The sequence below is a fragment of the Teleopsis dalmanni genome, chromosome 2, assembly GCF_002237135.1.
Source record: "Teleopsis dalmanni isolate 2A chromosome 2, ASM223713v2, whole genome shotgun sequence".
Classification (NCBI taxonomy): Eukaryota; Metazoa; Arthropoda; class Insecta; order Diptera; family Diopsidae; genus Teleopsis; species Teleopsis dalmanni.
The window spans coordinates 129,052,824-129,063,591 of record NC_051847.1 but is presented as its reverse complement, the minus strand read 5'-3'; the positions used below and the strand labels follow the sequence as shown (position 1 = coordinate 129,063,591).

At 29.6% G+C, this 10,768-nt stretch overlaps 1 protein-coding gene across 1 annotated transcript in view; it reads left to right on the top strand.

Moving 5' to 3' along the window:
• LOC119678741 (protein sidekick-2-like) overlaps positions 1 to 10,768 on the top strand; it is a 92,122-nt gene that overhangs the window by 9,917 nt on the left and 71,437 nt on the right. The gene's annotated exons all lie outside the window — the stretch shown is intronic.

Here is a 10,768-nt window from a genome sequence, read left to right as displayed (position 1 = left end):
ATATACGTAATTATATGTATACACATGCGTAGTAATCATATGTTTATATGATGGCGCTATTAGCCTGGTTATATGTATATTCAATGAATCATAGAGACTGAGTAACGATAGTTATTCTGGGTATCGATTCTATATTCTGAAAGCTGCACATGTCTACTTACTGCACTGTATGTATTATATATTCCAAAATTCTTTATTAATTATCCTAATGTTCTTTTCATCAAGAAATTCATTTCCTCCCGTTTTTGAACCGAATTAATTTTAATATGGACTTTTACTTATGCTTTACTAAGTCATGACTGATATAACAAAGTTCGTACAACTCTTCATATGTTGAATCTTAACTCAAATTCGAACTAAATTTATTATTTAAAATTCTATTTAAATAAAATTATTTTCTTAGTACTTATGTTCTATTGAAGGTTATCCACATTATTGCAAATATTTTGTTTCATTCAAGAATGTCCTTAGATTTCATTGATAATATTTGTACTAAATTTACTCACCTCTCCTTGTATATAATTTACTCGCACAATTAAATTATCTGTAAAATTTTGTGAGGTCCATTAAACTATTGTCACACATTAATACTACAAATATATACATATATATAGCAGTTCCAGTATCGCACCGCCACTTGATTTCATGTCAAAAAACTCTTCTTTACCTGGCATAAAGCCAATGAAAATATTTTAACAAACGTAATGTCACACTAGACGTTAGAGATAAGATTCTTACAGAAATCTATTTTGATATACCTTTTTCATATTAAAGAGTATACAATTAAAAGCTTACTTATTTGAGTTTGGTTCCCATTTCTCATGACTGCCGATTTGGCAGCATTATCTTCATTGAAGCAATTTTAAGAAACTTGAGTTTGTATAAAACCAGGTTTCTTTTTTATTTATGTTATACGCTTCATCTGCCATAAACAGGCATTTATTCTGGCCCATTGAGATAGTCGTGGTTATTTCTAAATTTAATCTTAAATGTACTTCAAGAGTTTATTGATTATCCTAAGACTTATCTCCAAAAATACACTTTATTTTATAAGTGGGGCAGAAGATATTTATTCTAGCATACCATTTATAGTAAATACGTTAGGTGGAATAATGTGACTAAGCCTATATTTACATATATAAGCTACCAATACCTTGTGCCATTGGGATGACGCTTAGGAACGATAGAGCTGCTTTAGTTAACTCTATAGCAGAATACAAAACTTAGTTGGTAATCTTGGATTGCTTTTCCACAACTCATATTTAGCTATTCGAGATAATTGCTTTTTAGAGTGAAAGTAGGCCTGATTTCACAGTTTTCTATCCTTACGCATAAATCTATAGAACGTACTTAATGTTTCTTATTTTTCTTAGTGTCCACTTCTCCTAGCGGAGCATAGGGCCGCATAATGATATCAATTGATGAACTGTATGCTCATAATTCGGTTCCAACATAACGCAGTATTTCTTTTATAATTGTATGTACTTAATTATATTATATTTAAAAACCATATGCTGACCATTCAATAACTCAGTAAACAACTGCTGGCACTATTTATATGTAGTGCATAAAAAAATTTTACAAATTTTGAAAATTTTTTCAACTTTGCCATTAAAATTTTGCAGCTATGATGTGCTCGTGCTGCAAACGTCATATCCAAAAATCTATCTGATATGTGCAATTCGCAACAAAAACTTTAAGCAAAATCCTTTAAGCCATACCCAAAAATATGTTTTAAATGCGCAGCTCGTATGAAAGAAAAATGCACATAAAAGCTAAATCAACATTTCAAACAGAGTGGGGCATCCATTGAGATGCAGAATGCAGGCAACGCCAGCACAAAGCACCAAGCACACACGCATAAAAGCGCACGAATGTGCAATGCAGCAAAATGCAAATGTGCTGAAGGACATGCATTTGTGCAAATGACATTCTTCAAATAATGGTTCTCCGCAAATATGTGTGAGCAGTGTACACTACCCAAATATTTCTGAACAAAACAAATTTGTTCGCTAGCAATTCCGAAATGTACTTCAAGTCGATTTGTCGATAATTTTTGGTATATATTCTACATTATCAGATAACTCAAATAATTGCTATCGAGCAAAATGTTTATTCAAAATATCTTTGAATGTGAACGATAAGTTTTTATTTAGTGTGGAGTAAAAAAAATGTGGGACACATGAAGTAAATAAGAATCTTCTTATTTATATGAGATTATTTTGACTAAGTTTATAAATAGACAATTTTAAAAATTTATTTACTCACTTAGGATATGGTTTGTACATTTTAACATTTTGGTAACTAAAGGGAAAAAGTATTATAGAAGTTGCATACAAAAATGTCAAGTATAAGTTCTCAACTGTAATCCACAATATTTTATCTAAGATATTAGTATAAAAAATAAAAAATTAAATGAAAAGACATTTCAAAGTGAAATGATTTTTAGCCGTATATATACCCATAGTTTCGAGCATAATAAGTGCAATAAACACATATATAAATATCAGTCAGCGAGGCATCAGCCTTTTGCAAGGTGTCACAATTTGATCAAAACAGAATTCCAACTATAACGTATTCCCTCTACTCCTGAGTTTTGTCCTTTCCACAAGCAAATAGCGTACAAGGCCAACAAAACAATTTATTTAAATGTTCGCAGCCTGTGATCCCCTGGTTGTTATGGTAAATAGCTGTAGGAAAGCGGCGACTTTGGTCTATTCATTTTATGAATTAAAACCTTTTTTTCAGAAGATCGTTTAAAAAAAGATATTTGAATCAAATCTTTAATCACACATTTATCCATTTCTAAATATTATCTTTTACTTCAAATTTTTTTAATTTTTTTCTTTACTTTTACTATTTGATAGTATAAAATTGCAATAATGACTTTGTTTTCGGTTTATTTCCAACCTCTACATAAGAGTAAGAAACTCTCATGCATTCATTTACTCTTTTACTTTGTATTTACTATGCGCGGTTCAGTTTTTTTACTGAACTTTGCCCATATAAAACGGCAACCGTGACTTTGATTGTATTTGCACGCTTTGTATGAACTTAGGGTTCAGTTTAGTCGATTGAACCTCTAGTCAAATGTAAAGCGATTTTCGCTCAGTCATTTCTTTTCTCTTTTGTATTTACTTTGCATAACATTGGAGGTTCACTTTTTTTATTGAACTGCTTGCACACATTAATTTAAGAGTTAACATATGATTATTTTACGTACATATTTTGCGGGGCTTGTTTTCTCTTTTATTTTTATATTTGTTTGTATGTTTTGTGTTTATTCAATACTGAACATAGTCCCAATGTGAATGTTATTTCATTTGCATGCTTTGTAAGCAGCGCGGTGCAGTTTTTATTCTGAACCTTAGTATATTTTAAGAGGAATGTATTTTCTCTTTTATTAATTATAAGTAATGTTGGGTGTAACTAACATATGTATGTGTGGTTTTATTTGTATTATAAGTTTTGTGTTTATGTTAATATGTTTGGAAAAGCTATTATAAAAAATTTTAAGTAGCAAAATAGCGAGATTATTTACCTAATAAAAAAAAGATCTGAAAAGGAAGCTTTGTTAAGGTGTTCAGTGAACACTCTGAACCATTCGACGCCTCGCCTTTGATAAATATATATATAACACAAGCACTACTACTGGAAAAGTATATGAAAATAACGAATTAATTAGATATTACGATGTGCTGTCAAAAATAAACAAATTCTAAGAAAGACTACAATTTTTTAACACTAAAAAATGTCAGAAAATAAATATTCTCCATGTTATCTGTTATCTTATTTTTATTGTTCTTAGGAGGAATTTGTATACTATGTCCTCCCGTAATACTGAGCACAATTTTGAACGAAACTTTTTATGTACCAATCATCAATTTTTTTTAAAGATCTGTTTGCAGGCACTATTTCATGTTAATCCCAATTTCCAAACTTTTTAGTGCTTTAAGTTCACTTTTTTTCAATGCGGAAATAAGACAGAATATAAAAATTATAACTCCAGATAAACTTATTTTTAAACTAGTTTCCAATAACTAATTATCGCCTGAAGAGTAAGTCTAGAGTGAAGAGTCTTATTAGCTGGATAGTTTCAGTACTCGTATTTAAAGGCCAAATTTCTAAAGCATTTACATAAATGCTTTGTTGCCTAATATATCTTTCATAATATCTACAAATTTCTTTTGGTGCATTTATTTTTATTACATATATAACATGACACGTAGGGAATTAGTCTAACAGATTGGGAACGCTGTAGTTTAACTATACAGAAGTGGTTCACAGTCCCCAAATCCGAATTTCGTAAGTAAAGTATTTTAAATACAAGTTTTGAATGGGATTTATAAATAATTGATTAAGTTTTTAAACAGACCTCAAATTATAGATCCTTTCTGGCCTTGGTATGTTGCTAACATGTTAACCCAACATGTTAAGAAGAAACTAAATACTTAAACTGCGTTTCGGAATAGGAAAATTGTTTATAGTCTAGGGTACACAGTCATTTAATAGAATTGTTACTTGAGTTGTATTTGACAGATTGCCAAAGTCTTTGAATATTCAATGCTGTCATGTTATAAATATAGCTAATTGGTACTTGAAAAGCAGAGTATAGAAGACAAAGAGTTTATTTCACATAGTATTTCTAGTGTTTTTATTTGTTACTGGGCTTAGGTCGTTTATTTAACAAAAAAAATTAATTGAAACTTGCTCGTAATAACAATTTATCACATTATTTCTAAATATATTCTATAATAATAATAATCGCGTGCTGCTAGATTTAATTTAATTAATTTCCACCATTTATTTTGAGCTATTTTAAAAGCTTGTGTACTTGAGGCAAATTAAGTTTTATGCAAATACTGCGCAGGAGCTTTATTAGCTATTGGCATATCATACACAAGAATCATTTTTAACACTAGATTAATATCTCTAGTTTTTGGTCCTTGCGATACTTTCCGATGGTTTGTTTTTTCACCATTTTTAGTTTAGACATAGTACTCTATGTATCATAATACATTAACTAGTAAGTGCCTTAAAACCTTTCTCATGGATACATGAGATTATGTATTGGATTGAGACTCACAGTATAAATCAATCCATCAACAAAAACGAAAATAAATCCCTGAAAATATTATAATGACCAAGAATCGCAAATACACATACGTAATGTCCAAACTATCTCAGATAGCGTGTAATAAGAAATTATTACCAAATTATTATTTTGTGAAAATTTTCTTATGTATTCTCCGTTTTAATTTTATTAAATTTTCGTTGAAATTACTTAAACTTATCATCGGAATTATTCCCGTTAATTAATTATGCAAAAGATAAAAAGCAACGTTAAGCAAAACTGCATAATTTTTGGATTACACGAATTTCGCAAAATATGCACAAAGCTTTTTGTAGAAGACAAGGAGATTATATTTTGGTTAAAGTTTCAAGCACATCACTTTGTACTAATAATAAATCCTTTGGCTATATATTTAAGCTTTTGAAATTTTAAATTCAGATACATTACGTAGATAATATTGCATAACTCTTTCCCTACGCATAATGAAAATTCAACAAATTGTTAAATATTCAAGAATTTGGACATTTATTAATACTTAAAATCACTTTCAGTTAACTGCAGTTAAATTAGATTATAAAAATATTTTCCTGTTAATATTTGAATATCTTAGATTGGAGACAATAACATGCAAAAATAATTATTTGTTAGGTACATGAAGTTAAATATTTCAAAATAAAACAAATGTCATAAAAATAATTACTTAAGTAAACTGCAGGCACATAAAACAACTTTGAAGTAACACTATTTTAATAAATATAATCAAATGTGTTAGATACCACTGTTCAAATCAAAACAATTATAAACAACATCAGGATAGAGCCCTGAAATTATTTACGAAAACTGACAGGCTTACCAACATCGCGTTATTGAATCTCAGAATGGTTACTGGCTCCTCGGGGAGGTATGCAGATCTGAGGTCAATTATTGCTTAGTCTGATGAAATGATAAACAATAATCCAGTCAAGGCGCAGAATGGAGTTATGAAGACATCTCGCAGTTAATAGAGAGTAAAACTGCTCAAGTGCACTGACTCAACTAACCTCAACATAATAATAAATAACATTAGCTTTGCTTAATTATGTTAATACTTTGTAGACTCTTGGTTTGTCTATGTAGTACAAATCTCAGCATTACTTATGAGTACACTCTAAAAGAATGTAAATTTCAAAATTTATTTTTGTTTTCTAAAGTATCAACATGACTAGAAGATGCCCCGGGAACTCAACTTTAGGTAAAAAGAACTGTTTATTGTTATACCAATTTAAGTTATTTTCATCCTTCTCATCCTTGATCCGAAATCCGCTGGTCACCTATAAGAAATTCTTTAGCATAACATTTTAATTGTCATAAAACAAAATTGCAATAAATTAAAGGGAATAGTAAAAATATTAAAATAATGCGAAAGATATGGGACTAAGTGAAGTGAGGACAAGTTATGCTCTCAATATATCAAAAATAATAAGTGAATAATATAATATTTAATATGGGAACTAAAGGATTGAATAAATAGTCATGACTACGTGGACTTTCATGGTTTGATTGAAGAATAATAAATGGTAAGTACGAAGATTGGAATTTCATTTTTCAAATCATTTGCTGAATTTAATGTACCATTTTTGCGTACTTTTATACATATTCGTCTATATATTTATGATGGAGTATTTATATCAAGAGCAATTGAATTTCAAATTAAAAAATTAAAACAAACTTCATTAAAGTTTGTCATTTAAGTTTGTAAAAGTCATGTGTTCTATGGACAATTTTATCGCATGAATCCTGAAAAATGATTTAAATTCTTCAGTTACAGCGAAAATTTCCTAGAAGTCATAGTTTGAAACTCAAATTTTCAATTGTTTTTTTAATTTTCATAGATGTATTAAACAAATGGCGTACTCAGAGACTACGTTCAAGACTACAACCACTACTTACTTACCCGTACAGTCCAAATACTTCTAAAACTTCTATTACAAACGCACTATCGCCGACAAATCTTCTTATCTTGAGAAACACGTCACAGTTTCATGTCTGAAAATATTATAGTCATTCAACAGTTCCTCTTGACCCAAATCAAGGCTGGACAGTCACAGATAATGTGATTGGAAGTCTCGTCTGCTTTTAACAGACACATAGGCAAATATTTTTAAAACTTTTTCTTGTTTTGCTAGCCAACATTAACTTTCTTCTACATAAGAAGGAAACTGCTGAGTGCTAGCCAATGTCAACACATAAGGCACCCCAACACTAAGACTAACACTCCACAAAGGTGTATCTTTTCCAGAGAAAGTGCGTCAATTACAGTCGATCTATCTTATTTCTTTTTTTTACTCCCACGATATCACTCAGTTTCGTCTATCATGAACAGTGAATCTCGCATAACGTAATCCAAAGCTTTTAAGTATTCACATAAAAAGGGCTTTTTATTGTATGCTGTTTTTAAAAGTAAACATTAGTAAACCACGCTTCTGATTGAGACTTTAGTCTCTGAGGCTGTACTATCGTAAGAGAGCGACCAAATGGGTAACCCTAAATAATAATCGACATTGTTTTTATAAATTGATTAGTATTAGAATTTCTTAAAAAGCATTTTTCACCTTTTAAATCCGCTACTGTCATAAACTAAACATGTTCAATATTTAATCAAAATGTTTTTATTAAAACACTGCAATTGCTTTGACGTTCTGGTATTGATTTCAGTACATAATTTTTGTATGTGACATTCGCAGCCATTAAATACCTAATAAATCAAGAATTAGGAAGTAATATATAAAAATGTAATACGAACTTGTTTGTGATTTATACTCTACATAAACTCATAAAAGATTTATTTAACTATAAAATATAAATCTATAAACAAATATATATCAATTTCATTCACATGTTACATGCTTACAAAAGACTTCAGATATTTATTTATTTTATGAGAGAAATTTGTGATATAAGTCAAAGACCATTTTAAAAATTTTAAGTAATAGTTTTAAATTATTTATTACAATAAAATTCAATTTTTTATTGATTCTACACAATAGCATTCAACATATCGGCTAGGAAAATTATTATTATTTTATTGCAGAGAAATTTTTAAACTAAATATTGAATTATAGATTTTTAATAAAAGTATTGTTAAGTCAAATATTTATTTCACAAATAAAACTGAAAAGGCAATCAGTTGTAGTTTTTCGATTTATAGCCTCTGAAGTCGATATTTATTGACTGGGCTTTGATCAAAGCATTCCACATGATTAGTCGAAACTTCTTAATCGCTTGGGCGAACATGTCCTGCTCACTTAGCGAGTAGCGTAAATGCATAACTTTTGCAATTATTTTAGTGCAACTTGCGTAGAAAATGCAAACTTTGAAATACTTTTTGCTAGGCGCAAACTAGCATTTCAATTTATAGGTGCAAGGTAATTATTTGACGTGCAATTTGCTCTTTGTACTTCGTAATTCGCATTTGGAAAACTTTTTCAACGTACAGAACTGCAACGGAGCCACTAAGGCTTCGTTCAGCCTTTAATTTTACGTGTAATTAATTTCACATCAAAGTGTTTACACACTGCAGCTAAAAGTGCAAAAGGTTCAATGCAAAAATATTTGGATTTGGCCACATTGACTTTGGGCTTACATAGGCATAAAGGATGAATGAAGCTCGGCATGCGATTAAGAATTTCTGGGCAAACAAAGTTTAGCAGGAATTTTAGAATGCAACTAATCAGTTTGACTTTATATGTGTGAGATATCCTTTCAAATAAAACGAATTCATCGACTTGGAAAAACAATAGATAAGAATTTAAAAGCTATAAAGCTACAAAGTTGCAAATTATAAAGACAAAGAGAAGAATTAAAATTGGTTAAACTGAAGGATTTTTCCACTTTGCACAATTGTTTTAGTATTTTGAAAATTTTTAAAAAATCTTATATCCGCTTTAAAAGATTCTATAACCCGAGACCTTTAAAAATTTATAGGAACGAAGATTAAATAAAAATTTAATAAAGTGGTTTTTCGAACAGTAGTGAAACTACAACAACAAAATTTCATTTTATATTATTTTAATTATTTTAATTGAATTTATCACTGACCATACAGCTGTTTCAAGTATTGCCATATACCCATTATCAGTGGTCTTGGAAATAATTCTTGTATTTAATTATTCGTAAATTATTTTTTAAAACTGCAAGTACCAGAAATCGAACTCGTGCCCTGCCAAATTTAAAGCTTAGAGTCAGCGCACCTTAACCAACTAACTCAAAGCCATACTTGCCTTTTATGTTCGCCCATTTTTCTAGAGTTTTGTTACTTTGTTGTGAAACTTTTATTAACAAATTCACTTGCTGTGTTTATATTAGAACGAAATCATAAAAAATTAATTGTTAGAAAAAATATTTCAAAATATGCAATGCTATAAATTTGAAAATAACGTAGTTGATGTAATCTTTATACTTTTAAGTATCCTGGTAATGCGACTGACCATAGCTATTAGATGTCTGTGTAGTTTTAATAAGCCTGCAGTACTAATTGACGAAACATCTAAAAAAGTCTCACAACTATATAAAAATTATCTAATATAGGAAAGTAATAAAGACGAAGTCTTGCTAATGTTGCTATTCGATTCGTATAAGCGAGTCCTGAAATTAAATAAATTTTTTTATTCATATTAATTGCCATTTTATTTATATATTTGACGAAATTATAATTAATTAATTATAATTTATTAAATATAAAAAATAATTCCAACACCACTGATGGTGGGTATTTGGCAATACTCGACACAGCTGTGTGGTTAGTCAAAAAGTCAATTAATTAAAAAAAAATTATAAAAAAGTTTTGTTGTTGCAAATTAGTACCGTTCGAATCCTGTCTATTAAATTCAATAGTTTTTATTAAGACTATTTTAGTCACTGCCATCATAATTGGCGTTCCAATCAAATTTAATATAAAAATATCTAAAACAATAAAAAGTATTAAATGTTCATACAACTAAAAATAAAATTTCTCCTCCTTCCTATCCTTCCTTCTCTTCTTCTTCCTTTCTCCTCCTTTATGCACAAATTGCTATCCATAGATGAAACGCACCTACCTATGCGTTTTGATTGTAGTGAAATATGAGCGATGACGTTTTTATAATTTATGCGGTACATGTTGTTGCCGTGATCTTAAGATGGTACAGGGGATTTACGCTGTTTCATAAATAAAACATGGCAAAGCTACATATTCGCATGACTTCTGCGGTTCCAGAAATAAATTGCCATTTATGCACAAATACGCCATCGCATTTATGCACTTGAGCCGCTCACACATACTCAACTAGCAACACCGAAGGACATTAATCATGCGGTATTTCATGAATAAACATGGCGATTTATAAATAAACAAAGAACAACAATTTCAAAACTTTTTACAGTTCAGCACGGTAAAGCGATCTCAGTTTATAGGGAAAGATTCATAGAGATTTGTGTTTAGGGAAAGAAAAAATTATGTTTATATATGCGCGTGTGGGTTTCAACAATGACAGTGAGGCCTCAAGAATTCAAGGTACATTCTCGATTTTAAAAACTTATACAATTGTTTTTCAAGGCTTACTTAAGCTTATATGGTACATTTTTTCCTTCAATATTTATAAACGTTTGTTAGTCAAAAAAATTATTTCTTCACGATTTGCATATGCTTAACATATCACTGACATATTTGTCAAGTAA